Genomic DNA, 6,744 nt, shown 5'->3' with positions numbered 1-6,744 from the left:
CAATATACTTAATACACTCGAACCATACTTGTATTATTATCGTGTTTATGAAAGGTTGTATACACTCACCTGATCAGAAGATGATCGGACAGCACTACGACTTGCAGAAGTAGAAATCCTCAACAGATCTGGAAGATCTCTACAAAAATCGAACTTCTCGCGGGCGGAGCTTCGACTCGGGAACTGCACTTCTCGGGATCTTCGGGATCTCGGGACTTGCCTCGGGGCTCGAGAATAATACCGGGGCTTCGGGGTATTTCTGGCACCCAAAACGATGCAAAACGGGAGAAAGAAGAGAAGAAATGAACAAAACTCTCGGCTTCCCTCGCAAGCCTTTTATAGGGGCTGAGTCTCGCACGTACGCGGGGCGTACGCCAGTACGCGGGGCGTACTGGTCCGAGAAACGTCACTGCTTACGTATCCGCAGCCACTTGCTGCGATGTCGACACCTTCGGAGTACGCGGGGCGTACTCGAGTACGCGGCGCGTACCTCGGATCAGACCGGTGACTCCTTCGGATAATGCTTCTGATTAAAAGATTAAAAATAAATAAAATTTATTTAATAAACTTCGGAAATTCATATCTTCTTCATACGAACTCCGTTTTCGACGTTCTTTATATCCACGCGAAGGTGAGACTACGCTCTACAACTTTCAGTCAGACTCCGTCGGCTAATTTCGACTTTATTTTTATTATTTATTTTTAATAGGCCGCGACAGAAAAACTTCGTTATAAATTCATAACTTCTTCGTTTGACGTCCGTTCTTGCCTAACTTTTCGTCGTTTCGCTACTAACAACAGGATCTTCGATTCTCGTTTAGATCGCTAAGGCTAAATATCGCTCCAACGTAAATTCACTTTTTACGTCGTGCTGTGTCATGCCGGTTTCTGTCGCGAAATTTCGACAGGTCATAACTTCTTCGTTATAACTCGGATTTTGGCGTTCTTTATATGCACGGAAACCTTGTGACATATACTACAACTTGGTTAAGATTAATCCTTCTAGATAATCTTCCTTCAAAAAGTCATTTTTGACGCCTATTGCTTCTAAATTGACTAGCCCTGATCTACGGGCGTTACACGTTCATATGATGGAAGTAGATATGAATGAAGACTGTCGTGAATTGGTGTGTGGATTGTCTAGAAAAGTATTAGACATAAGCAAATGTTTGCTGCGACGTTCACGAGTGCTTACGAATATGATTTGAGCATTCGATTAAACCCACGCTCATTTGGATCACTCAATGGATTGTATCACGAGTGATTGGTGAGACGATAACATCTTATATTCTTGAAACTGAGATGTGTGAGTTGTATCTTGCAAATCGGTTGCACATTGATAATATGTAAACGCACTAGTAACTTGGTGTTATAAAACATATTGTTGTGTGTGATTTGGTTAGTAAGTTCAAGCAAGCATTGTATCAAAGTTTATTTGTTCCTTTTATCCAAAGTAGGATAAAAGCGATATCATTGGGCCCTTCGATGATTTAGTGATGACAAACGTAACTTCTCGGCCGGGCTAGGGCTAATTTGATTTGTTCAATTAGTCAGTCGTCATAAATCAGGAATCGAGATATAGTACAAAGAGAATCATTTGAAATCATATCTCATATGATATCTAGAATGGAGGAATATATGATCCCTTATCTAAGGACACGCGTATTTGATATGATCAGAGTTGACAGCGGCTTTGGAAAGCTACGATTGCATATCAGGATCTGAAGTCATACGCAGAATAGTTATTAGACTTATCCAAGTGGGAGACTGTTGGATTAGTGTCTAAGTCCATAATTATTTTGGTATGTACTTGACCCGATGGTGCATGGTCCTTTTGGGTTGCCTTCACCAAAGCAACTTGATTGGAGAAATAAATAGAGAGAGAGGTTATTATGATTTATTAATATGTTATAAGAATAATATATTAAAGGAGAAATCATATTTGTTTAATTAATATTGGTCAATAATTAATTAAGAATTAATTTTTTGATCAAGTGTAATTAATTAAACTAGAGGGGCTGAATTGTAATTATGTGATAGTTACAAAATAAGGTAAGGATTATCTTAAATATATGGTGAACGAATTTAAGGAGATAATGCCTTAGAATTCGACTAGGATAAGGGTTTCTAAGACTTATCTTATGGTTGCTTGGTGGGCAAGCAACTAGATAAGGATAAGGACTAAAACCCTAATCTTTACACCTATATAAAACCCCTAAGGCTCATGAATTCTTCTAACCCTTCCCAAGAAGTCCTAAGGACGAATTCCTACCTCTCTCCTCTCTCTTTATACCTTCTCCATTTGCTCTTGGTGTTTGTAAGCCATTAGAGGAGTGACACTTGTGACTCTAAGCCTTCCAAAGTCAATTCAAGGAGGAATTGGGATTGTTATTGCTACATAACAATCAAGGTAATATCATAAACCTAATTATATGTTAATATTGATTTCCATATGCTAGAATTAGGGTTTATAGTCTTGGATTCAAAGCATGTACGATAGAGAAACCTAGATCCAAGCATTAGGGTTTGTATGAGCACATAGGATGTCTTATGACCAAAACCCATCAAGTGTAGCTGATCGTACCTAAATACTAAGGCGAGTAGAAGGCGAGTATAAGACAAGTACCAATGTTTTTTTCCCAAAGATAAAGGACAAGAAAAATTGTTTGAAAAAATGTTTTATGGTGTCAATGTAGTTTACGACCTTTTATAGAGGTCAAAGGGATATCCTATGTTAAGTTTTACGCTCAAGGTGGAAACAACCTAGACCTAAATCGTAGCGTAGAAATAAGATCTCACTTGTAGGTTAAACCTCCGTGTCTCCTTGTGAGTCGAATCCAGAATGCCCGCCAATGGTATACAAGTGATTACATAGTGGCGACTCATCTACCTCCTTACGCGATGCTCCAATTATCATTCGTGTCGATATTGAAACACTTTTTCATAGTTGTAACTCTATTACAAAGACGATGAAGAGATATTGAGGAATAATTGGCATAGGTTTCGACTTATGATTATTACTAGTATATAGGTTTCGACTTATGATTATTACTAGTGTATATCTAGTTACTAACCTTACATCTAAACTCAATAGGTACCGAGGAATACTCATTCTCAGTACTAAGTGCATTGCTCCTAGAGTGGCTAGTGATATAACCTAAGTGGTTAACCTAGCACTTGATAAGGGGTAAGAATATTTCTAAATAAAGGCATTGTTATAAAAGTGCACTTAGTTTCTAAGTGTATCTAGATGAATGCCTATAATATGCAATGCCCGTACGCACACCGAAAAATTTTGTTTTTCAAAAGTTTAAGTTGAAAATTGTTTAAACATTATTCTACTATAACCGTTTCTAGCCTCGCATTAACATTCCTTAATTAAGCATAGTTGGCCAGGCTATACTTAATTAAAGTCCAATAATGCGTACTCGAATTAGTTATACTAGTAGTATGTTCAGTATTTTAAAAACGTTTTGAAAGTTTTTGGCTATAGTTGTGGTTCTCCAAAGGAAAACCGGTATTCTCTATAACCTTTGGCTCTGATACCATTTTCTGTCACACCCCGCTAAAGCGAAAACACGAGGCGTGGCAATATAAAGGGTGTCATAGCAAAAGTTAAAAGATAACACCAACCATAGTATTAAAAATCATTACAAATTTACAACGGGTTTGAACAAATTTTAAAAGAAATTACAATGTAAATTGAAATACAACACATGTGAATGCTCCTAAAAGTGATGTGTCCCTAAGTGCCACTTATTCAATGATTCCTGAAAAAGCATGTAAAACGAGCATCAACTATAAAAATAGTTGGTGAGTACTCACAAGTTTAACAAAATAATATTAGTTCATGAATTGAAATCAAAGTTTTGATAAAAGTTTCCAATAATAAAAGTATATTGTTAAAAGGAGTAAATAAGTTTGTAAAAACAAATTTCTTTGTCATCATGAGAGATAAAGTATGTTGCCCAAATAAGATGCAACATTCATATTCTCATGGAAGATAAAGTTCGTTACTCAAACGAGTAAACAAGTTTCATTGCTAAAATGAGCAAGCAATTTCATTGCTACAAGGAGCAAACAATTTCATTGCTAAAACATGTATATAAGTTTTCAGTAATAAAAGTTCGTTGTTGTAATAAGGAACAAAGTTCATTGCTATAATGAGAAACAAAGTTGATTGCTATAATTAATAAACAAGTTTATTGCCATAATAAATAACAAGTTTATTGCTATAATGAGTAACAAGTTTGTATGTGTATGAGCAAACGATGAGTTCTCAACCAAACCTATGACTGAAGCCCTATCAAGATCGATGCTTATCGTTCCATAGATGAATATGGTATCATGCACTCCAGCAATAGGGCGAGTGAGGAGTTGTCAATTCCTAATAGTGCTATCCATAATGACCATTGGCTTAAAGAGTTAATGGTTAGAGATAAGAGAATGGCCTTAATACAATAAGTTCTCATGTTCCGTGTTGCATAAACATACATAGAGATATAGCAATAAAATAGCAATCATGTTTGATACAAATCAATTTAAATAGAACATTCAAATAATAGTTTTTCGAGACATGGTTTTCCACCCCAAAACATAAAAACTGAAAATAGGGGAGTGCGTGAATACTCACAATATGCAAAATATAGTAATCAAGTTTATATGAGTCAATTAAATATAACGAACATAAGTAGTTTAGGACATGCTTTTCCACCCCCAAAACATAAAAATAAAAAATAGGGGAGTACATGAATACTCACTATGCATTGAGATGATGCAAATGGTGCCTTGAACTACGCTCCACTCGTACCACTATCGTTTTTCTACAACGATGTTACACACTAATGAGTCTCTAATCGAAATCTAACACTAGTATAGATACTACTACAATAAAATCATGCCAATATTGTGTCAAAATTTAATATTGATAAGTTACAAACATTTTTCTGTGGAAATTAAGTTTCAAAGAATCAATTTTTATATAACAATTTAAGTGGAAAAATTTTCATTATTGAAATGTTAATATTTAACATTTTAGAGGTGTTCCAATGATTAACTATTCAAAAACTAAATCATTTTAGTTCTAAAACTTACCAAAGTTTTCAGTTTTGTTTTAATTGAAGTCAAAGACCTCAAGATAAATTTTTTTGAATTTTTGATTTGTCTAACTATTTTTCACCATTTAATTCCATAAATAATCATAAAATCATGGGAAAATAGTAAATTATCATGAAAAATTCTTATAATTTTTGTGTAACAATTTTATAGAGTACATAATCTAGGAAAAATATTAATATGTGTTTTCCAAAAGTTTAATACAATTTTCCTATTTTTTAAAGTTTATTCCATAAAAATAGAAATAAATAGGTAACAGTTTCAAAAAAATCACCAAACGTTTTTTTACAAGTGTTATTACACATAATTAATCTGTGAAAAATATAAAATTTTGTTTCTAAACTGTTTAACCAAATTTTATGATTTTTAAGAATTTATGCTAATAAAAATTGAAATAAATAGGAAACAGTTTCCAAACTTGCCCAAAATTTGTGTAACACGTTTAATATACATGCAGCAGCTGTGAAAGATATAAAATATATTTTTCAGTTAGTCTTTCTATTTTTTTCATTGTTTTATCCTCTTAAATAATCATTAATTAGAGAATAATTATTAAACCGTTAAATAAAATTACCAATTTTTTTTTAAAGTTCATTTACAGTGTAAATAATATGGGAAAAATACCAAATGTGGTTTTTATATAATGAAATCTGATTTTGTGTATTTAAGTGTATTTAATTTTCGAAAATAAGAGAAAAATAGTATACAGAAGAGAAAAATCATCAAATTTTTTATGTAACCTCCTAATATACTACAAGGTGCTTTGGTAAATTTTCATAATTTTTAGATGAGTAAAACTATTTTTGGTGTTTTTAGTCTATTGTAAATACAAAAATTGGAGAAAAATAGGAATACGTTATGAAAAATTATGAAAATGTTTTTCTAAGTCTTACACAGAGAGTATAAGCTGCGAAAATTATTATATACCCTTTTCAAGTTATCTAAAGCGGTTTTATGATTTATTGGGTCTAAAAAAAAAATTCAAAACCATGTTAAACAGTATCAAAAACCGATGAAATTTAATGTGGGTCATTATTTAGCAGAGGGGTCATCCACGAATTTACGTAGGATTTATATACCTCAGAAAGTACTTTATACGATTTATTGCCCTGTTTTCTTGCATTAATAATAATAATTCGAGAAAAACGGATTATTTTCTGAAAATTTATAGATCATCTTATATTGTTAATGGTAATATGGGAAAAATCGGATTTGGTCAGAAAAGGAGTTTTAGATATTCATCTGGAAATAAATCTTTCATGAACATATTTGAAAGCTTTTAACAACATACTTTGATGGTCTAGCATCTAAGCTTGAAGATCATCACATGCATGTTTGTTTGAAAACCATTTATGAGTTTGAAATGTTCAAAAATCGTTTTTGAAAGAAAACTTAGAGTGCATGTGGTGATTTTCCACCAAAACTTGTAGAAAAGTGCATTTTCATGATTTTGACTTAGGTTTAGGTCCTTGGATTTCACCATTTATAACATGCATGTTGTTTTTGGATGAAATCCTACCACCATCATCATCAAAACTGAAGTGATTGAACATGCACACATATTTTCTAATACAAAGGCGTAAAAGAAGAAGGAAATGCAAGAAAAACCTTAAAAACTTGAAGGAAAAT

Source organism: Lactuca serriola, chromosome 5, assembly GCF_051521515.1.
Source record: "Lactuca serriola cultivar US96UC23 chromosome 5, Lser_US96UC23_V15, whole genome shotgun sequence".
NCBI lineage: Eukaryota > Viridiplantae > Streptophyta > Magnoliopsida > Asterales > Asteraceae > Lactuca > Lactuca serriola.
This window is presented reverse-complemented; position numbering follows the sequence as displayed.